This window comes from Protopterus annectens, chromosome 2.part0, assembly GCF_019279795.1.
Source record: "Protopterus annectens isolate FY-2018-M chromosome 2.part0, PAN1.0, whole genome shotgun sequence".
Taxonomy (NCBI): Eukaryota; Metazoa; Chordata; order Ceratodontiformes; family Protopteridae; genus Protopterus; species Protopterus annectens.
Window position 1 is genome coordinate 656,560,504 of NC_056728.1, and position 24,716 is coordinate 656,585,219.

The following is a 24,716-nucleotide window of genomic DNA, read 5'->3' on the forward strand; positions in this document are numbered from 1 at the left end:
CAGACACTCAGCATGGCTTCCGTCCTCATCACAGCACTACTTCAGCCCTCCTAGCCTTTACTAACACTATAAACCATAATCGCAACAATAATTATATATCCTCAGCCCTCTTTTTGGATCTTTCCAAGGCATTCGATATGGTTGATCACCAACTTTTAATCCACACCCTGCAAACATTCTGTCAAGATACTGGAGCCCTCCAGTGGTTTCAATCCTCCTGAATGGTTGACAGCAGGCTGTCCTCTGGCAGAACAAACTCTCTAACATTCTACCTAACACTCTTGGAGTACCACAAGGCTCTATACTATGGCCCTTACTGTTCTCCATCTTCATTAACGACCTTTATACTGTCATCCCAAAAGTCAGCTGTATCCAATATGCTGATGACTCTACTCTGATTTGCTCAGCCACATCTCCAGTAGAGTTTTGGTCAGCTACCCAGACCACCTTTAATACATTAGAAAACTGGGTTTCTGAACATCATCTGATCCTAAATCCCAAAAAAACTAAAATGCTGTTATTTTCACCAACATGTAGGTCTACCGCTTTCACCTTTACCATAAAATCAAATGATGGCACAATAATCTCCCCTGACCCATCTACAAAACTATTAGCTGTCATCATAGACAATAATCTAAAATTTGACCTACATGTTAACCAAACTATCAAAACCATCAATAAAAAACTAGGGTCACTTTACAGAATAAAAGCCTTCCTAACCCCTCCAGCTAAAATTGCCATAGCTCGCTCTCACCTTCTTTCAACCCTTCTGTATGCATCCCCTCTACTCTCGAATTTAAACAAGACTGTCCTTAAACTCTCAATTTGCTACAACCACATTGCCAGGTTTGCCATTGGGCTGCCTTTTAGGACACATCATTGCATCAATCTAAATCAGCTTGGGTGGCTTGAACTATCCAGCCTAATCCAGTATAACCAACTGATTATGGCCTATAAAATCCTCTATAAGCCAGACAATACTCCTGCACTTAAAAATATTATCACCCCCTATAACAATCCTAGACCGCTTCGATCCTCTAACAAACTACTAATTCAGACTAGCAAAATTAATAACACTGCCGGTGATTCTCTCTTTGCAAACTCTGTAAGTAGATCCTGGAACTCTCTTCCAGCTGATATTACCTTACTTTCCACCTTAGGTCAATTTAAAACTAGACTCGAACAACATTTGTCACTTAACTGGCTATGTCAACGTATCAAGCTTGGCTAACTCTCTCTAGAATGTGTAAAAATCTGTTAACCAGTTTATTGTGTAATTAGTTTAATCCTGACTTGTGCTCAGGATTAACTGTAACCTGTGGAACTTTGTTTAACTTGCTTACATATGTAATCTCTGTAAATAATCTGTTTGTAATATGTAATGCTGGTATTATGTAATGCTGTATCTGCTTACCCTTGGAGCTTTTCTCCCCGGGCCTCTGCTGAAAATGGACATGCATCCAGTCGGACTATCCCAGTCAACAAATGTAAAATAAAAAATAAATAAAATAAAAAAGTACATGGGGCTACATGCAGCCACACAATGTGAGGGGGTGGGGTCAGTATGGGGGGTAGGCACCTTATGCCACAGTCCCAAGAGGTTGGGATGGTTCTCACTTTATGTTGCAGGTGGCCCACAGCCGTTTTAATTTTTAAGGCCAACGGGGGGGGGGGGGATCCTTTCGGGGAGGGAGGGATCACCCAGGTGACCCATTCACCTATTAAGGTTCAGGTCTTGAAGGGGTTGCTGGCAAGTTATCCACCGCCGGCTGTAGCTGGGGAATTAATTGAGGGTTTTTCTAGGGGGGATTTGATTAGATCTTTTTTGGTGGGTGATGGTAAGCTTGGGAAACATTTGTGATTTGTGAGAGGGAGGGAGGACATTTTGCGCACTTTAATTGAGAAAGAGTGTCAGTGAAGGGAGATTGTTGGGCCATTTTGATTGGCCTCTGTTTCTTGAATTTAAAGTGTCACAGCTAGGTTTAGTCCCCAAGAAAAAGCAGGGTGAGTTTCATTTAATTTACCATTTGTCATACTCTGAAGGTAAGTCTGTCAATGATTTCATCCCTGTAGAACAGATTAAGGTAAGCTATGCATCTTTAGATGATGCGGTCTGCATCATTAGGAGTTTTGAGGATCCCTGGCTGGTTAAGGTAGATATTGAGTTGGCTTTTCATTTGTTGCCGGTGCAGGAAGAGGATTGGCCATTAGTGGGCATGGTGGTGGGTAATAGTTTTTATTCTGACACGGCAATGCCCATGAAGTCTGCAGTGACATGTGCTACTTTTGAGAAGTTTAGCACAGCACTGCATTGGATATGGCAGAGTAGGGTTGATGGACAGCAGTCAGTTCACTATCTAGATGACTTTTTGCTGGTGAGTGAAGGAAAAGAAGGGGCCCAGGTGGCAATGCATGAGTTTTGGGGAATGTCCGAGGCCTTGGGAGTATCACTGGCTATGCATAAGTTGGAAGGCCCAGCGAAGGTGTTGGATTTTTTGGATTTGACTGTGGATGCTGGTCAGGGTTTGTTTCATTTGCCAGAGGATAAGGTGGCTCATCTGCAGAAGAGAGTTTCTTTGGTGAGGTCCCAGAGTAAGGTTCATGTGAGGGATTTGATGGAATTGTTGGGCTTAGTGAATTTTGCCTGCAGTGTGGTACATCCGGGACATACGTTTTGCTTGTTGGTGGCTTTTCTCTTAAAAGGGAGGAAGAGTAAGCACCACAGAGTAAGGGTCAGTAAGTTAGTTCCGGAGTATGTAGCTCTTTTGTTGAAATTTTTACATTAGTTTAATGGAATCTCATTCTGACAGCTGGATTGGGTTGGACAGGGAGAGCTCCAATTGTTTACAGTTGCGGCCGGTGGTCTGGGCATAGGAGCTTATTTCACAGGGCAATGGTTTTCGGTGCCATGGCCTACTCATTGTCCCAAAGATTGGAAGCGGGATATTGCCTTCTGGAGTTGATGCCAATCTGGGCACCTTCTGTGGTATGGCAAGACCATTTAAAAGGTAGGAGGGTGGTGTTTAATTTGGACAATATTGCAGTGGTGAGAGTGTTGCAGGCTAAGATAGCTAAATCTCCCTGTTTGTTGTTAGTTCTTCGTAAACTTGTATTACAAAGTTTGTTGATTGATTTTTCATTTACAGGGTTATATGTGTCTGGGATTAAGAATGAGATAGTCTTGTTTTCAGCTTTGCAGATTCCAGCAGGTGACCCCAACAGCAGCATTGCATCCCTCAGTTGTTCCAGACGAAATGTGGCAGATTGGCCTGTAATAATCAGCAGGTTGATACAGCAGTCATGGGCGGTATCTACAAGGAGATCCTACGGTAGGGCATTGTGGAATTTTGACACATTTTTGAGGCAGTTACTGGAACAGGAGTGTGAGTTGTCAGAGAGTTTGTTGCTGTATTATTTAGCAAGTTTGCAGAAGCAGGGTAAGGCAGTTCGCACAGTAAGGGTGGCATTGGTAGCCACAGGGAAGTTTGCTCGGTTGGCCAAGTTAGAGGACTGGACTAAGTTATGGATGGTGGGGTGTGTGGTGAAGGGAATGGGGAAGAATTGAAGGTCTTGCTACAGATAGATGGCCTGTGACTAAGAGGATTTTAAGGATGTTGTTAAGGGGCCTAGGGAGGGTATGTCGATGTATGAATGATTATGTGGTGTGGAGTACGGTTAGTGTGTGGATGTATTGTGGGGTGTTTCATGTGTCTGAGTTGCTGGGTGCTTTGGTTTGGGATGATGTGCTTATATTGCCCGGGGCTGTACATATTAGGTTGAGATCTTTGAAAGCAGATCACAAAGGGAAGGGGATGCCTATAGTTTTGGAGAAGGGTGAGTTTAGTTGGAGATGTCCTGTGGTGTGGGGTAAGAGGTTGTGGATGGTTAGAGGAAACAGAGTTCAAGGGTTAGTTTTCACATCAGTAGGTGGTAGGGCATTGACGGATGAGCAATTGAACTTGATTATGAGAAGGACTCTTAGTAGCATTGGTCTAGAGGGGGAGAAGTTTTCTTCCCATTCATTCAGGATGAATAGGGCATTAGATTTAGTGAAGGGAGGAAGTTTGATTGAAGGGACGGTGGTCTTTCAATGCCTGTTTAGATTATATTAAAAAGTTTGGTGAGAAGTGTTGGTTAAAATTTTTTCTCCTTCCTCTCGTAGGTGACAAATGGGTCTTTATCCTCGGTTATTCATTCGTATATTGGGTGGCTAGGCATGCAGTGATTAGATGCAATGGAATGAATTTGGGTTTGGAGCATTTTGGTCTGAAGGTAACCTGGCATGGTGTGAGAGGGTTATTGTCGTGCCGAATATTCCAGGAATTTACTGTGTTGCAGAGTCAGTGTGGATTGCCACATATTTTGGTGATTAATTTGGGGGGGAATGATTTAGGTAGAATTCCAAAAAGGCAGTTGGTTTATCAAATCTGTGAGGATATGTGAGTATTGAGAAGGCTTTATCCATCGGTGGTCTGGCTGTAGTCCGAGATTATTCCCAGGTTGTGTTGGAGGGAGGATAACAATTTTTCTGCGGTGGAGAGGGCTACGATGTATGTTAACTTTATGTTGGCAAAGTATCTGAAAGAAGTGGGGGTGCGTACTATATGACATGTGAAGTTTGAGGACAAGAATCCCATGTGGTATAGGTCAGATGAGGTTCATCTCAGCAAATGTTGTTTACATTTGTTTAACCTTAATTTGGGGTTTATAGTGGAGGACCTAGTAAAAAGGGGCATTGTGTGAGGGGTAACAGCCCTATTGGGCTGGTGGGCAGAGAAGATGGACAGGCTTGCCCCTCTTCTGTTCCCTCTCATGAGGATATTTGGAATTGGAGGTGGTAAATATTTTGATGGTGGAAGACTTGCAGTAAAAGGATTGTATTGGTGATATGCTAAGGTGAACAGGGATGCTGCTTTGTTATTACAATGATAAGTGAGCAAGTGGGGGACACTGCTTATCCAAGAGTGAGCGGGTACACTGCCCTTATGTTTATTTATGATGATTTATGTTATTTTGTTACAATGAGTTTTATTTAGTTTTCCAATAATGTTTCCATGTTACTATTCTATATGTCTTACAATAAATGTCATCAAAAGTCTGTGGGTGTGTTGTGTAGTTTTTAATTGACCATGATAAATGAAGTTTGGGAACAGATGAAGTTGTCACGGGACAGTTTCAGTGTGGAGTAGGGGAGGTAGGGATGAGGATGTAGGGAAGCAGGTAGGAAGGGTTAAGTGTGGGGTTTTGGAGCAGATAAGAAAGGGTTAATCAAGTAGGAAGATGAGGGAGGAAGTGAGGTTGGTTCAATGGGTGGGTCTTAAGGGCTTTTGAGATGGGATTTAGTGTGGGAAGGCACTTTTGGTGTGATCTTGTTGCCCTCCCAGCCCATCCCCTTTTTCCGGACTAGTTGGTGGGATGGAGAAGAGAGACAGGCTTTCCCTTCTTCTGTTCCCCCTCATGAAGATAATTGGAATTGGAGGTGGTGAAAATTTTGATGGTGGAAGACTTGGAGTGAAAGGATTGGATTGGTGATATGCTAAGGTGAGCAGGGATGCTGCCTTGTTATTACAAGCATAAGTGAGCAAGTGGGGGACACTGTTTATCCAAGGGTGAGTGGGTACACTGCCCTTATGTTTATTTATGATGATTTATGTTATTTTGTTACAATGAGTTTGATTTGGTTTTCCAATAAAGTTTCCATGTTACTATTCTATATGTCTTACAATAAAGGTCATCAAAAGTCTGTGGGTGTGTTGTGTAGTTTTTAATGGACCATGTAAAATATGAACAGTCAAAGCATGTGTTTGAGGGAATTGAGTATGTGACAGTCCATATGTATTAAAACGTATTGTTTACTATGAACTTTGAGTGAACTCTGAGCAACGAGAAAATGCTTAAAAGCAAGAATCTGCCTGAAAGCAGGAAATGCACCTTATATGGAAATACATCCGATTTTCCTTCTTTTGCCTAGAGATATGATGATGTGAATTGTCTTATTTTTACGGGTAAACCTTTGATTGGTTAATTGCCCTGTATGATGGTCTAATTGGTTCATTTCTTTATTTTTGTCTTGTCAGCAATATCACCAGTATATAAGCTTGTTTGTTCTTTTGTTCTGGGTGTCTCCCTGGTGCTTTCCATGAGGCTCCCGCACATGTGTACTGTAGTTAATAAAAAACACTGAAAGAGAGAAAGAACTGTATCTGTCTTCATTTTTAAAAGTATTCTGAAACGTAACAATAGGTGCCGTTTACTCGGATCTGAACCGGGAACAAGCTGCAGCAGTCAGGAAGTGAAAGAAATACTGGTAATAAAAGGGCCCATAACAGATTTTTCTGTTTTTGCAGTGTTTTCTTCATCTCTCTGTCTGTCTGCCTTAAAGATTTGAAAATTTTTTGTGCAGAAAAAAATATATAATTTCTCTCATTCAGTTGTTTTAAGGTAAGTGGCATGCATTTTTCTCTGCTTTTAAATGTGCAGTATGAGAGTGGGGTAATACGGAAATACTGGCGTCTGCTTTTAAATGTGCAGTATGAGAGTGGGGTAATACGGAAATACTTGCGTCATAAGTATGAAAGGAGGAATGAAAAGGGGTAAAAAGACATTTATATAATGCCTTAGCTAAACCTGTGTTAAACAAGTATAGCTTATTGTGTGAAAATGGGAGTGAGTGCAGGAAAAATAAATGAGCCAGAAATAGGTACACCAGCTGGTTATATGTTTTATCAGGTGTCCAGGAACAGTTGTATGTATTTAAACCAGTGGATCGCCCTAACTACAAATGATGGTAATCTTGCTTTTCCTGAAAACGGTAGTTTTAATAAAGATGTATTGATTAATTTACAAAAGAGGTTAAAAAAGAAATTAAGATAATCAGGGTTGTGTTGGGCAGCATTTAATGATTGGATGTGCGAAGCCAAAGAAAGGGAAAAGGATTCAGTTGTTAGTAGTCTTAAAGATAATCAAAAGAAACTAAAAGAGCAGATAAAAGAACTGCGACATACTGCGACTAATCTAGATGTAGCAAACGGGAAACGTTTAAAGGAACCTCCCTTTAAAGGTTTATATCCTATACAAGAACTAAATAAATTACAAATAACTGAATCATCTGAGGATGATAACCCTTGGTTTTCCCCATGCCCTACAGCTCCTCCACCATTATACCAGCCCTCACAAGTTCAAGACGCAGCAGTAGGTTCTACAACAGAGGGCGGGGGTCGGTGGGGAAAAGAACACATCGCACTCGAGTCTGGAAGTGGAATTCAGGTATTGGACAGTCAATCCAGTAGACAGCTCATAGAGCAACCTGAACAAACAGAACCCTCTAGTAAGTCATCACCTAGATTAACCTGCTCAAAAACAAAAAAAAATAAGAAAAAGGCACAAATGCTTTTTGACCCTAGGCCTAGCCAGTCAAAGAAATATTATGATAAGAAAGCCGTATATTTACATAAGGGTAAGATTTATAAACAATGTCCAATTCTAATTGAAAGCAACGACGATTACAGTGGACCGGATAAATCTAATCCGGACTCTGACTCTGATGCGGGCACCAGCCCATCAGATGAAGAGAGAATATTTCCGTTAAGAGAAGTCCCAAATCCAGCCCATGCTAGAGATGCAGGGCAACCGGCCACAGTGGTAGTGCCTAGGGCATGGTCGGCAGTTGATTTTCAAGCCATTACCAAATCACTTCCGCCTATTCGCAATAACCCAGCAAAGTTTCAACAAGTACTGGCAGGACATATCTGCTTGCAAAATCCTAGCATAGAAGAGGTTAGAGCTGTCCTACAGTATGCTGTACCAGCCGATCTTATGAAACGTATCTGGGATCATGCTAATGTTCCTACACCAATACCAAAACACAACACGCAAGGGGAAAATGGATTTGAAATGGTTAGACAATGTATAGTTGATTCTATTACTGTAATTGCACCACCTTCCCCCAATTGGTCAAAAATCAAATCAATCATACAGAAAGAGGATGAACCTATAGACAAATACTTACATCGAATCATTGATGCATTTGAGGCATATTCTAGGTACCCTGAACCCACCAAAGGACCAGCACAAAGCGGACTGTCAGCCGCCTTTGTGGATGGGCTATGCCTTCAAGTAAGGGACAAATGAAAAGAAGTGTGTTTAAATTGGCCTAGATTTGGCGTGCATGAGTTAGTCCAACAGGTACAATACCTCTCTGACCATTTAGCTAAAGAGCAGAAGGATTTACAGGAGAAATTAGTAAAAGCACAAATACAAATGTGTAATGTTTTTGGTCAACGGGGTAGAGAACGAGGATGGGGAAGGGGGAGGGGTGGATGCCAAGGACCCGGGGAATCAGAATAGACAAAATTGGCAGAACACACAGTCGGCTCCACCCTAAAATTCTAGTATGGAATGTTTCAACTGTGGCCAATCCGGCAATTGGAAAAACGAATGCCCATATTTGGCTGAGCAACCAGCACCGTACACTGATACGACACAACAATGGAATTCTACTTGGACACCGTCCAATCGGCAGCGACCTCAATGAAGGTTCCCTGAACAGAAGCAACAGCAATTGTGTCCTTTCATTCCTGTGGATCAGAATGGACCGCATGTAATGTTACTAGTTAAGAATAAATCCTACCCATTTTTAATTGATACCGGAGCAACTAAATCCATGTTAGCTGGCAAAGCAGCCATGACTGTTCCCCTCTCTGACAAAATAACTAGAGGAGTGGGCATCTCTGGTATACCTATTGAATACTCCGAAACTATTCCAGTCCCAGTTACCTTGGAACCTCTACAGGATAATCATGCATTCCTAGTAGGACCTTCGGCACCGTTACATCTTTTGGGGAGAGATTTGCTTTGCAAAATGGGGGCTACCATTTTTTGCACAGCAGATGGAGTCTATCTCCAAGTACCTTCAGACCAACAAGATAGTACCCTAGCAGCCCTGGATGACTCAGCCATTTTACAGACGATGTGTACCCAGCCACATTCTGGCAGAGATGAATGTTTACATTCCCTATCCTCTCACTTGTGGACTACGCATGACAATGATGTTGGATTTTTGACCTCAGCTACTCCTGTTAAAATAACCCTATGACCAGGAGCAAAGTTACCACGAGTGCCTCAATACTCTTTGACGAATGAGGCTATCACTGGTATTGCCCCTGTTATTTCTGCATAAGAACGACAAGGGATCATAGTATCTACCATAAGTCCATGTAATACCCCAATATTGCCAGTAAAGAAACCTGAAAAACAAGTTTATAGATTTGTTCAAGACTTGTGGGAAGTTAATAAAGCTGTTTTACCCGTCTTCCCGATTGTACCAAACCCAGCTACTATCCTAAGCTGTATCCCACTTAACACACAATGTTTCATGGTGATAGATATCAGCTTTTTTCTCTATTCCAGTACATCCTGATAGTCAGTATTTATTTGCATTTACATATAAGGGCCAACAGTATACTTGGACTCAATTGCCCCAAGGATATGTAGAATCCCCAACCTTATTCTCTAGAGAGATGCATAGACAGTTACAGGATCTCTGACTACCATCACATTCTGTTCTAGTTCAATATGTGGATGATATCCTGATAGCTTCACCGGACTGTGATTCATGTAGGGAAGATTCCCTTTTGGTGTTAAATTTTTTAGCTGCACGCGGATTCAAAGTAAATAAATCCAAATTGCAATTTTGTCAGGATAAAGTGCAATATTTGGGACATATCATCTCAATGGGTTCTCGACAAATACTCCCAAATCGCATAATCTCTATTCAAAAAGCCCCACGACCTGTAACACAGAGACAACTTCGAGGATTCCTAGGCCTAGCGGGATATTGTAGACAATGGGTACCTAATTTTTCAGAACTTTCAGCTCCACTATTACAACTTTTAAAGAAAGAAATAACAGACCCTTTACCTTGGATGTCACACCACAAGGACGCTTTTCAGGCTATAAAGACAGCCTTAGTAAATCCTCCAGCCCTAGGATTGCCTGATTATTCAAAACCATTTATTTTCTTTTGCTGTGAATGAAACAAAACTGCCTTGGGTCTCTTGGCCTAGCAACGCACTGGAGGATACTGGCCTATTGCTTATTATAGCACTCAACTAGATCCAGTTGCCTCTGGTTACCCAGCTTGCTTGTGAGCAGTGGCAGCTGCTGCTATTTTGATTGATATGGCAGCCCCACTGACTCTGGGACACCAAACAATTTTAGCAGTCCCGCATGCAGTTCAGGCATTACTTTTAAAAACCAAAACACAGTATCTCTCCAACGCAGGTCTTACTAAATACAAATTGAGTTTAATAAATAATCCCTCCCTACAAGTAATACGCTGCCCACCACTGAACCCTGCTTCTTTAATACCGAAATCGGATGAGGGCGAACCACATGATTGTGTGCTTGTAGTTAACTCTGCTCTTTCTCCTAGGTTACATTTGTATGATACTCCTTTGCAGAATCCGGATTTGATTCTTTTTGTTGATGGATCCTGTTTACGAACAAACTCCGGAGAATTCCAAGCAGCTTAGTCAGTCTGTACACCGACTGAAGTTTTAAAATCTGCACGATTACCCCCAGGAACTTCCGCACAGGCTGCGGAACTGGTAGCCCTATCACATGCATGCAAAATAGCTAAGGACAAATCTGTCACTATATATACTGACTCCCGCTATGCCCATGGGGTTGTTCATGATTTTGGTATCCTATGGAAAGAATGCAGATTTTTAACTTCCTCTGGGTCTCCCATTAAAAATCATTTTTATATAAATAACCTATTACATCATTTATTGTTACCATCTCAAATTGCTGTTGTAAAATGTGCAGCCCATAAATCCAATGACTCTTTTGAAACCAAAGGCAATAACATTGCTGACTGGGCTGCAAAACAGGCTGCTCTTTCACAAACTGTTCAGGGACAATTTTTGCAGCCTCTACAGTCAATAGCTACTTTTGATACTACAGTGTTAAAAGGATTACAAACTGAAGCTCCAGAATCAGAAAGAAAATCATGGCTGGCTCAAGGTTGTTTTAAACGCTCTGATCTCATTTGGCAACATTCAGATGGCAGACTGGTCTGCCCAAAGTCCATGATAAATTCTCTTATTAAAGCATATCACTTGCCAGCTCATGTTGGGGTACAAGCATTAATAAAACAAGTCCAAAAGGATTTGTTTGGCCCAGGTCTTTCTGCTTCTGTACAACATTTCTTGAGCACGTGCTCCACTTGTTTACAGTAAAACATTTCAAAGGGCACCATGGCTCCCACACAACCCATACCTAAACTATTGGGACCATTCTGTGCTTTGCAATGGGATTTTATTAAACTTCCACCTTGTACTTGTTTTAAGTATGTTTTAACTGTCGTTGATGTTTTTTCTGGGTGGTTAGAAGCCTACCCATGTGCTAAGAACGATGCTATTTCTGTTGCTAAGAAACTTTGTTATGATTTAGTACCTCGTTTTGGTGTTCCCTGTCAAATATATTTGGATCGTGGAACACATTTTACTGCTCAATTAATTGATTCACTTTGTAAAATGTTAGGCATCACTCTCATGTTTCATTGTCCCTATAGACCAAAAGCATCCAGCCTTATCGAACGCATGAATCAGACACTCAAAACAAGACTGGCTAAAATTGCTACTGAAATGGGGCCTAACTTGGGTACAGGCACTACCTCTAGCCTTGCTCTCTATGAGAGCTCAAGTACATCCTACTAAAGGTCTTTCTCCTCACGAAATCCTCATGGGCCACCCTATGCGAATGCCCATGACTCCACCACTGCCCTTTTCTGAATATGATGAATTTGATCATAATATTCTCTTGTATTGCACTTCGTTTCTTTTATACAGTTTCATCATCGACAGGTAGCAGCAGCTCAGCAAACTCCTGATCCTTTCTTGTCCTCAGCACTACATCCAGGAGACTGGGTATATGTCAAGTCTTTTTCTCCAAAAACAGCTCTTCAACCACACTGGAATGGTCCATTTCTGGTTCTATTGACCACTTCTTCAGCAGTTCGGCTACAAGGCTCACCCACCTGGATTCATATGTCACATGTCAAGAAGGTAATTCCGTCTAAAGATCAACAACCTCTACCTTTTGTTACTCCAGATGCTCCACCTATTGCTACTCGCACTCGCAGTCATACTGTACCAGTGCCTCAAAATGACTGATACAGTTATACAAACTCCTCGGGCACAACCGACATTTCCACAAAAATATTGCACAATGATTTTGGTGATTATTCTTGTTGTTTTGCTATTTTAGTGTGGCCATTCCTATTTCCTGCTTCCTTCACGACTCATACCAAATGAGCTGTATGGCATCCACCTTTCAATACTTATCAAGCAATCAAGTACGCATATGCATCATCCCTCAACGTCTCAGACTGTTGGGTTTGCACAGCTATTCCTACTGTTCATGGGGGATTGATGCTAAATATAGTCCCTTTAGGAATTAAAGAAACCTGGACAAATTTGATCTACGATGCATCAAATGTCATTTCAAAAGACAAAATAGCATTACAGTTGTTCCTTCGTCAAAATGAAACTGTGTGTTTTACAAAACTTGGTAAAACCAGAGTCAGGTGGAGCTATTGTAACAAAACAGTGGTATATAACTGCACTATGGACAATTCGGGCTGTGTAACAGACTTTTCACCTGTAAAAAGACTTGTTAAGGATTCTATAGCTATCTTTTCCCAGAAAATAGAAACTGTTTATTCGAAGATATTCCAAGGACTACAGGATGCTGGGGATCATTTTAAGCCTATCAACATCACCATTAAAGTAGAGAATTGTTATTTCGTGTGTGGAAGAAAAGCATATAAATGGTGACCAGGAGACTGGTCTGGTAGCTGTTTCTTGGGTTATCTGGTTCCAGCTATTCGACATGTATTTGCATTACCTAAAGGAAAGATTTGAAATGTTTGAGAGGTTAAGAAGCCTGCTAATCCTTTAAGTCGAGTTGATGCTTCTTGGATCTATCATCATGACTTAGCTCATGCTAGTACCAAAGGATTTTCCCATATGGACTTGGGTGATGATGTCATATCATGGGCTGGTATAATTCCGTCATACAGTAAAATCAATTTAGGAACTGAGAAAACTATCTAAATTACTTGAAATACTAAGCAATGCTACATTTTCTGCTTTAGAATTAGTGACTGAATTGACTTCTATGAGAGCTGTAGTACTCCAAAATCGTATGGCCCTCGATTTCACCCTTGCAGCAAAAGGAGGAACTTGTGCTTTAATCCAGAAGGAGTGCTGTACGTTTATCCCTGATAATCAGCATGAAATTGAAATTCATCTTGAACTGATACAAAGAATTTCCGAACTTTCAAAGACAAAGGAGGCTGATGCTTCAACGTGGGCATGGTAAACCAACCTATTCTCAGGTTGGGGAGGTGGACTGTTGAAGTTGATTTTATTAATGACAGTATTAGCAATTGTTGCTTTTCTTGTCTTATTCCTAATCAAAGCACTGATCTTGAAATTAATGTCTTCAAAAACTGTAAAAAAAGTGCCTAATTTTTATATGCCTGCAACTATGAATGTAGATGATAAAATGATAATGTCTTCAAATAATGAAAAGACCAGTAGCATGGTTATGTTAGATTTGGGACAAATGTATTATAGGTTAAGTGATGATGCTTACACAGCATCAAATGGGGGATTGTAAAATATGAACAGTCAAAGCATGTGTTTGAGGGAATTGAGTATGTGACAGTCTGTATGTATTAAAATGAATTGTTTACTATGAACTTTGAGTGAACTCTGAGCATCGAGAAAATGCTTAAAAGCAGGAATCTGCCTGAAAGCAGGAAATGTGCCTTATATGGAAATACATCCGATTTTCCTTCTTTTGCCTAGAGATATGATGATGTGAATTGTCTTATTTTTACGGGTAAACCTTTGATTGGTTAATTGCCCTGTATGATGGTCTAATTGGTTCATTTCTTTATTTTTGTCTTGTCAGCAATATCACCAGTATATAAGCTTGTTTGTTCTTTTGTTTTGGGTGTCTTCCTGGTGCTTTCCATGAGGCTCCCGCATGAAACCTAACAACTGTGACAACAAGAATTATTGTCTAAAAAGTGGATACATTTAATGCATCCACACTATAAATATTAATTTAATATAACTTAAATAGAATTTGTTTGGACAATACAGAAAAAAACATTTTGCAGAATTTACAATAATTAGAAGTAAGCACTTCTTCAGGTCTGAAGAAGTGCAGGTCCCTGTATGAAAAGCCTAACTAAGTAAAAAGTTTGGGATTTTATCGACTGGCTATATTTTTGTTTTCTCTGTTTTTTGCTTTTCTGAGTTTGTGTTTTGTATTTTGGTTTAATAATTAGAAGTAATATGAACAGCTTTTAGTCAGTGCATTCATTGTCTTTCCATAAATACTATATTAAATTATAATGCACCTAAAATTATATATTTGACTACATTTTCACAAAAAATTGTCATATCTTCAAAATTGTACAGCCTAGACATAAATTGTCAGAACATTGTTGTTCACCAGACATAAACATTTACATGACAACAAGAAAATCCTTTGTGAATGCATGTTTATTGAGATACTTACAAAAATATGAAACCATATGCTTAATTGTATAATTAGCAATACAAATAATTATATATATATATATATATATATATATATATATATATATATATATATATATATATATATATATCAAGATGTGCAGTGTATAGTATGAATATCAAAGATAGTTTTCTTCAACAACATCTAAGGTTTCACCTGATGTCTTGTGACAGTTTGCAAGTCATTTGTTTTTGAAGTGTTAAGTACATATGAAAAATGAGGCTTGGCACAAGCCAAGTTGTCCTGGGACATCTTCAAGGGGGTGTTAGGTGGATATTAATGGGAGTTCAATGGGTTGGGGAGGTGAAAGAGTTAAACGGTGGGAGGGTTGATTGGAAGGAAATGAGATAAGGGTGGGAGGTGCTTAAGGGATTTAGATGAGTGTAGCTGGGTAAGTAATCACATTTTGGCATGAACTTGCTACTGCAATGTTCACATCCGTGATGACCTGTAGGTGGTTGGGAACAGGTAGGCTTTGGCTTAATTTTGGTAAGAGGGGAAATTGGGTTAATGGTACTGGTGTGTGTGTGTTTTTTTCACTTTTTCTCTCCTTGGGGGGAGGTTTTCATTATTGCAGGGTATGGTGGTTTGGTGCTGCTTGAGTTACAAAGATTTTCTTTGCTGCAGTTCATGTGGAGAAATGGTCTCTGTTATTTTCGTGGGCTTTCTGGATAGTTTTGTCTGGGTGACAGCCTCTTCCAGTATACATGTCCATCTCTATCCCTTATTGCTTAATGGTTATCAGTTTATCAAGCCCTGTTGGACTCAGAATTCCTTTATGTTTCGATGGGAGGAGGTTTTCCTTATTGGTGCCTTTAGTTACCCCCTTTTTTTTTTTGTTTTGTGGTTAAGTAAGGTTATGAAGTGGAGAAGTTTCAAGTCGAATTCATGCAGTTTTGAGGGGTCAGAGCAGAGTGCAGGAATACTGATGTATTGTTTGCTTCATTATGTTCTTGACATTCGCTTTCACTCTGAGAATCTGTTGGAGGGCGAACAGTTAACACACAGCTCTACAAACTTCCAGAAGGCGTAATAGCAGATGGATCCACAGGTTCATTTACTTGGGGGGGGGGCAACCTTACTCTTGGGCACAATGATCCTGTGTAAATTGCCTTCAGAGGTATATTCACTCTGCAGACGATAAAGGGTTAAGTGTTTCGGCATTCTCAATAGATGTGTGCAGTATGGAAGGTGTGTGTGAGGGGTGAGGTATATGTGCAATCCTGCCTCACAGTTCAGGCATCCAAAGGGTCAATATTTCATTAGGCAACCGCTATAAAGTAAATATGAAGTGCCTGGTAGAGGTATAATGTTTACTCAAGTGGAGGGTTGAGTGCCAAGCTTAAAACGGTAGTGATTGCCTACTTGCGGCTTGATCGCTTATAAATCTTAACTGTACAGATCTCTATGGCTTACCAGATTTTGCATCATGTTGCAGGTCCATTTGTCTTAAAGATGTGGCTGAAGTTAAAAATAACAACAGACATTGATAGGCATGGGTATGTGTAGTCCACGTGGAGATGATGGGCTCAATGCATTATAAAAAAAAAGGGGGGGATGAGAAGCAGAGTAGAAGTGGTACTATGATCAACAACTTTGTGAGGACATGGATTTAGTGAGGGGATGGCATGCCACTGAGAAGGAAACCCAGTGACTTTGACTGCAGTTTCTGGCCAGCATTTGGCAATCATGTTGCCTGTGTTTAATCCTGTCAGGCCATGAAGGCCTGTATCAGGGTGAGGCTTTTTGTAGTGTCATGGGGTTGTGCATGTCATTTGTGCCGAGAGGCTTGGAGACCTGGATAAGTGGGTGGTACAACAATTACGGCACCCAAAAGGTGTGTGCGTTTTGGATGTGTGAGCAAACACTCAGCAGTTCTCTAAGCTGTAAAGCCAGTCTGTGAGCTGGATTTAGGTGCCAGTACTTTTCAGCTTGGTTACGACAAATATAAGTGACATCTGAAATAACGGAGATGGTGTGGTGTTACTTTTGTTTTTTTTGGTGTGGTTTATGATGGTTAGGGATATCATGGTCTCTTGTCCTAGGTTTGTTCTCCCTTTCAGTTAAGGAAAGGATGTGAGCTAGAAGAGGAGTATTGCTTTTTTGCGAGCTGAGAAATACCCACAAGTATTGTCCACTTGGTGCATGCGCAGTTGTGGCCTTTGTCAGTGGCTTTTTTTGTTGAGTTACAAGATCAGATAGGAGGGAGGTTGCTATCAGATACAGCAGGTTTAGAGGGTGATGATGATGACGATTAGATTTAAGGTGCTTCTCCATGATATGCTGTGTCTTATATTTTTCTCTGTGTTGCATGGCTTTGACACAGTTTGGAATAGGTTCGAAGCACTGCAGTGTGGGTACAGTGAAACTGAGGGCTTGGATTGGGTTTCCTCTTAAACAGTCTTACTTCTCTGTAACTTACGAATTTCACTTGATGTTCTACAGTGATTACCATTGGAGGCAGAGCCAATAAATGAGATGCTTGGGAGTTACGAACATTATGTTTTGAAAGCCTTTGAGTTTTGGGCATTGAGAGTTTGTTAGTGTGTGTTTTTCTTGCTGATGGACAATGTATTGTACAACACATGTATGCAGTAATTAAAATTGTATTGCTCTGCTTATATAAGGATGAACGATTTTATACCTATGTAGTTTTTTTTTTTTTTTTTTTTTTTTTTTTTGTACTGAGACAAGGGACATTTCACTGATGCTGTCATGTTCCTTGCCCTTTCTATCATGAATTTCCCTTAGTTTTAGTTCTTCCTTTACTCAGGATGGGCTCAGTTGTAGAAGAAAAAAAAAAAATTCTGAAGCCAGGCCCACAGTTGTCATATTGGCAGTCGAGATAGAAGGGCAGTCATGCTATCTCCCCTGCTCGTTACTGGTTGAGTAAATGTTTGCAAGCGTGGTGCTATTTGATACTGGCAGAGTGCCATGTTTGTTTCATACATGGAGGTGATTACCATAATTCGTAATTTACTTTCTAAGCCTTTAGGCAATTGCTCATGTCTTGCAGTTTTTACTCAGTCTTGTTTGTGGTTGGATCTTTTGCTTCCTGTATTCGTGACTCACTGTCAGTGAACACAACCGAAGTGCAGTAATGGCTATGTAGGTATTATATTTCATTATACTTCAGGGAACAGTTGAGCTGTCTACCATATAGCTGCGAGAATAGCAGTCAGGGTTAAGGTGATTGCCATATGACTACAACGTGCAGGGCTTGACTCTCACTAGGACTAATTGGCTAATTTTGTAATGGCTCACAAGGGTTGGTGTCTATCTCACAGCCATAACATGCAGAGTTTGAGTCTTATAAGGGATAAGTAGCTACATTTGGGGATGATTCACAGGGGTGAGGGTGATTAACCCAAAGACCCCCTTAAACATGAGCAAGGCTGCAGGCACCTGTTCATTAGATGTGACGTAATTTGCTATTAAAGTTTCAGTAGGGTATAATTCCATGCAGTTAGATATTAAACATTGTTTTAACCCTAAACCACATATGAAGCTGCTAGATTAACTGGTTTTCTGTTAAATGAGGTTGAGTGGGGTGGTGCTTGGGTGCACACCCTCAGCTGTGCGAATGTTGCAAGGTGTCCAAGGTTTTGTCCATATTTTGGTGGACAGATATGCCCTCTGTTCATCATGGACTTTTTCTGGCATTTTGTACCAAATCATGATTAGGTCATTGGGTGATAGTTGCTTGAGTTTGTCTGCATGTTCTTTGGAGTAAGAGTAATGGCACGGGACCCTCTTTTATTCCAGCATCATTACAGGTTAGCATACTTATGGTAGCACAAGCTAAATATTACTTTTTGTAACATATAACTCATTGAATGACTGGTGTCAAAAACATGGCCTCAAGCCGAATGCCAGAAAATGCATCATCATCCCCTTTAGGGGGTGGGCATCCCCACATGTTATCACATTAATAACAGCGTTCTAACTACAAAATTGGTAGTGAAGGATTTGGGCACCCAGTTGTTAGCAACCTGGCTTTTGACCACCGTGTTGCTTCCGTTGAATGGAAAGCTTTCTACCAGGCTCACCTCATAAGTAAGATTACCTCACTTTTCCATTGACCAGGCTGCTATTAAAGAAGAGAGAAGACTGTCCCTAGTTGGAATGGAGATTTTGGTCTGTTCAGCAGAGGAATTGTGGTTCATTGGTGGTTATGGTGTGGGCATTAGTTTTTGTCAGTTAGCTGGACGGTGGATTTATTTAGGATAGCCTGCAGGTGGGTAGGTTGTTGTTATATGTGTTATGTAGTCCAGATGATTTACACTTGTTTCTCTTTTCAGATGGTACTTCCATGGGGGTTTCTGCTGGTGGATTGCAATGCGAAGAGGTCACAGATGGTGTCAAGAGAAATTCCTGTTAAGGCAAACCCAGTATTGTCACTTTGTAAGTCTGTAAGAGTAATATTTAATATTGTACCTAGTTTTGAGCCGCTGTCCCCCTGTTAACAATAGCTTGAGCCACAATTCTTGCTCTAACAGGTTGAAAGGTATCATTGTATTGATGCTTGTTATCAACTTTAAGAAATCCATATGATGGTTTAGAGGTATAGTATAGGACTTTTAATAAAATGTTTTAGTTTTGATGGCCATTGATAGCAGTTGGAGGTTAAAGGATAGGTTGAACTTGAAGATGTTTTGGAATGTGTTATGTATTTTGGATGTTTTACATGTCTTTTCTTTCTTGCAGATGGGGTCTTGGAACGCTGTGGCTGTAGTTTGGAATAGGTGGGTATAAGGTGGAGCCTTCTTGTTCCTATTTGAAGGTTTAATTTTGTCTTTTTCTTTGTAGATGATGGTGTGCCGAATTCCAGTGAATTCGCAGATGATCATGCTTTGGTGCTGAATAAGCGGTGGGGTCATTGAGTGAGTAGTCAGAAATGGATAGTTTAAAAGGCAAGAATAGTGATTCGGAAGAGGAAAGAAGCACAACCAACCCCGGGATTCATGAAGCTCGGCGCAAGGCCGGCGTAAGGTCTGCGCCGGCGGTGCAGTGAATAGCCGGCGCAGTAGCGCCATATGCATATTAATGAGAGTGCACCGCAACCACAGACACGTGCGTAGTGTACGTGAGCGAGCCCAGGTAGGATGCGTCTGGAGGCGTGTCTAAGCCGGCATGAGGTGAGCAACCTAATGTGCTGACAGCCACGGTCCGCCCATAATAGTAATGGCAGCAGCCAGGTCCCGTGCAGAATGAAACGCACGTAGAGTATGCAACATAGTACCCGTCCCAAATAAACGGAGAAGCAAATACAAGCCACGAAGGCTTAAGTGTACCCATCCAAGGAGCAAAGGATACGCATAAGACCGCGTTTGTCCCGCAATGCACCGTCAGTGGTTACACTCAGAGAAGGTGTACAGCAGCATGTCAGCGCCGCACCGACATAGGAGCAGCGACTAAGGTCACCACCTATTCCACTCTGGGTGGGGCAGTCTCTCTATGGGCAGTTGTGTCCCAAAAACGTATTAAAATGGCAAATGTGCTAAGATTGTAGGACATAATGATATCCCGTATGTAATGTAATGGTAGCATGAATTGGTTATTTCTGTAACTGAAATACCTAAATGTCACAAGAAACAGAATAAGCAAGCAAACTGCCACAACAATAAGCTTTTATTTAGGCAAACAAGTGAAGTCCTATGCTATATAGTGACCGTGTGTATGTGTCGGCCTGTAAAGTCAGATGTGAGTCCCGAAATATCCCAGCTTGAAACTGGAAAAGGTGGCAACCCCAGTAGCGACATGGGCATGGTCACCAGGGTTACCAGCTGTCCCAATGTGCCATGGACAGTCCCTGATTGGACAGTTGTGTCCCTGCAACAATCGGAAAAATGGAAAATGACCTCAGATCCCCTGCCAAAAATATTCCCGCACTATACATGTAATAGTAGTATAAAACATAATACATTTGTATATGAAACACATACATGGCAGAAGAAAATGAATAAGGAACCTAAATGCTTACAGAATAAGCTTATAGTATGGCAAACAAGTGAAGTTCTGTCAACTGCACTTGCCGTGGGTATGTGTAGTCCTGCAAATTCTGAAGTTTCCACATAACATGCCCCACTATGGGCATTGGAAAAGGTGCCAACCATAATGGTCACAAGCAGTAGTGAGAGTACATAGCCAGGTAGCTGTGTTGACATAACAACAGTAAGGAATCAAGATACCTTAAACACAGGCAAACATGTGCATAGCAACATATCCCACACCCAGCAACGTCTCTGTCGCATACACTGGATGGCGTATGTTGAAGTGTAATATCCAGAAGCAGAACCCATGCATTCAGATGTAATACACAATAGCCTCATTGTACATGTCAGTCCCACCCATGTACACCTGTGCACCCTAACCCGCTAGCATCCGTGTGCAGCTATACACCCACACACAATGTGCATACCTGAAATGTGGTAAGATGTTTGTGTTAGGCAATGCCACATGGGCAAATACGTACCCCACATGTCACCAACCCACCTCAGGTACAGATATGTAAATGGCTGCATGTGAATGTGTCTGCAGAATATGTACATCCTGCATGTGGTATGTACCCGTCGAAACCATATAGGTTTGCATACGACACGGTGCACATAACTGTACACATGTGGACAAGTCGGGTTGTTGAACTACCGCATTGATGATTAGCTATGCAGTGAAGTCGATCACATATAGCGGAACACGTGCCCACCAAACAGGTCTTCCTAACAGGGTGCTACAGGCAAAGAAGGGGAAGGTGGGACATCACATGTGGAGAGTAGCGTTGCCGGACGGCCAAATACACACGGTCAAGGTAAAGGACGGAACAACATGCATATGGCCGGATGGATGTTGTTCAAAATATATATAGAAACACATATGAAGTGCCAGTTTAGACTCGAAATACTAGATAATGCATTGAATTGTACCGTACAATATGGCAGTAGAACTAAGCCTGCATGTAATTGGTGAAGCTAAGCTGTAGTGTGATGGAATTCTGATCCTGGCAGTAACCAGTACAACAGGCTTATGTCTGTCAGCATTAATTATCTGCTGGGTTACAGAACAATAAATGTATGTACATGCATAACATCACCCCTTCCCTGAGGAGGATGGCCTTGTGAGCTCTATCGAAGATAACAGTACAACTCCTTACCAGAGAGACAAAGCAACGATTAAGAAATTAACCGACTACAGTATCGAACAGTCTAGGGTCCTTGAAACAGCTACAATCACAGAAGGACACTGTAATTGACAAGGTGCCTTGCAAGGCTGTGTTATTCTCATGGGAAAACATTTAATAAGCATTACCTGAGCACTGTTGTAGGAATACAATGTTGTGGACTCTAGCAATGTAAATGCCTTGTGACTGACCACATCATTAATGTGTGCAAAAGATGATAGCATACCCAATGCTCATACAGCTGTAACATGTATAGAGTAAAACAAATGTCTAAACATTTACTGCATAGTTCTTTGCCTCCTGCTGCACAGTAGTAAAACGTTATTAATCTCAGCTTCCTGTGTTATTGACTGTCAGTTTGAAAATACGAATGAGTGTTACAGTTTGATTTAAACAACTTAATTGACAGATGTGTACGGTCTAGCATGGGAATAGGTCAAGCCAACCATCACAATGTCCATGTGTACCACATACAAACAGCCAGTAACATGCAGTAGTAGTGCATGAAGGCATACACGACTGTGGGAATAGTACAGGACATATGGCACGTGCCAAGTGCAGATGCATGACACAAACCCCAGGATGGGTGTCCCTGCAAAGAGGAACATGTGCCAACCACACCTCCCACAGATGTACCCGCAATAAAAACACATGGCAAACACACAGAAACACTACTGTCCAACACACGACTGCAACGGAGCCTGGTCAAACACCAACATGAAGCATGCACAAACAGGGACTTGTGTAATGTTTGCCTTAACACAATTCCATAGGCCAAAGAAGAATAGAATGGACATATGCATGTAATGTTGTGAAGGATGTGTGGTAGTCCTCGGTATCACAGTGTTAGGGACACAGATACACTGTCATCAACTGTGACGTATGTGCACTGTACACAGCATACCTGCATGTAATACAGAGGACAATCATGTGCCACAGAAATATACACTGGAGAAAGAGTATAGGGGATAGACAATTGTAAATGTGACAAACTATGAATATAGGCTCATACGTCCATAGGTACAGGGTAGGCCATTGTCCCAGGTTCAGCCATAACACTACACCATAGTTAGGATGACTTTGCCAACCTTCTGTGCTTCAGATAAAATACCCATGATAGTGCTGTACCTCCGTCAAGCAGGGATAATGATGTAATCCCTGGCCTATACCTGCAATTCTCCATCCAATGGACAACACACCCGCGAACAAGGCTAGGAAGGATCTCTGTCTCACATGTACTGTGATGTAGATCCACAGCATTATGAGTGTCTGGGTGATATATGTGTCACTCCAACACATCCCATTAATGACCGTGACAAGGTAAATGTCACCTGCCCTAGTGGTTCTGAGGGATGCAGATACAGTAGGTGAAGCATACACATGACATATGGGTTGACATGGCCTTGTATGTCAGGCACAGGTCAACACTAAACAGCAGGTATGTGACGTAATGTGGCAGGGGTCCTACAAGTGGGGCAGCATTACACAAAATGATGTCATCCTGCATCTGTACAACAATTAACCTATGAGGGCTTCCCAGCTGCTGTAGGTGTATGGTCAGATACAGTCTGAATGGGGCAATGTAGTAAATCATAGGTGTAACATGTAATGGGTACAAGGAGACAATGACCTAGCCTGATGTAGATGTGAATCCCTGCACAAACAGGTGGGCAATGTAGAAGTCCCACACAACCACGATAGCAACGTGTGTGTTGAATGAATGGTGACTGGCAAACTCTGTCCCCTGATCCCTGGTAATCACCCCTGTGCTGAGTGGACAGCCACCTATATGCTGGACAGGGGTGACCTAGTAGTTCTCCACAGGTATGATGTTGCATTACTTACCATTTAGCTGTGGGACATGTCCCTGACAGCAGATATGCATATCTGGGAGGCCCCTTCGAAGGATATCTGTGTCAGATGCCCGTCCCACTATGGCACCTGTTTTGCAGTCATCTACAAACAATGTTGCCCACAAAACCCCTGTGTGTGCCTGTACCGTGGAAATGTAGATGTATGACAGGAGTGGACCCACGGAAGGGCCCCATGGGACACCACTTGCGACAGGCAGTAGGTCTGACACGCTGCCAGCAACTATGACCGTGTGGGTTGTGTCACATAGACAGTTTCCAACACATTCTGTGATGTACATGTTCACATCCCAGCCAATGGGTTTATCAATGATACCTGAGGGGGGTAATGTGATGAAGGCCTTTGCCAGGTCAAGGTAGGCTGTATGGCCTGCAACACCCCCATCAATGGCCTTGGTGACTGTCCCGAAAATGTCACCCATGCTTTAAAGGCATGAACCGCCCCTGAACAAGACAAACCGTGTTGGATGCAAAGTATGTATGTCCCCTATGCAGTCATATACGAGCCGCAGTATGATCCCTCCCCATGTCTTTGCAGATAGGTCTCCTCATGGTAATGGGACAGTAACAACCAGGCTCAGTGGAGGCATTGGCCCTGTGACGTGGGACTACAGTTGCCATGCGACACAACCTGGGTACCTTACCTGAGGTGAGGCTACAAAGAAATAGCTGTCCTAACTGTGGGTCTAATACCTCAATGAGATAGTGGAGTACACAGTGGGGTCACCAGCTGGTCTCATGGATGCTGTGTCCACTACCCTGGAGAGAGCATGTCCCACCTGTGTGTCACAGAACATTTGGTGACCACAAACCGCTGGTACAGACATCTCCTCATGTGTGGGGGAGGGTGTGGAGATGTCCTTACTGGACTTGTCAGCCTGTTTGTTGGCAATGTGTGTATGTTGAGTAAACTCCACCTCTTTGTGAACCCAGTCAGAGCATATGTGGGAGTGACCTCCCAGGTGTTGAGCATAGCAACTGAAGGTGGTATGATTGTCAGCCAGGTCCATGTAGGTATATCTGTGGAATGTGCCCTGGACCATGGTGGG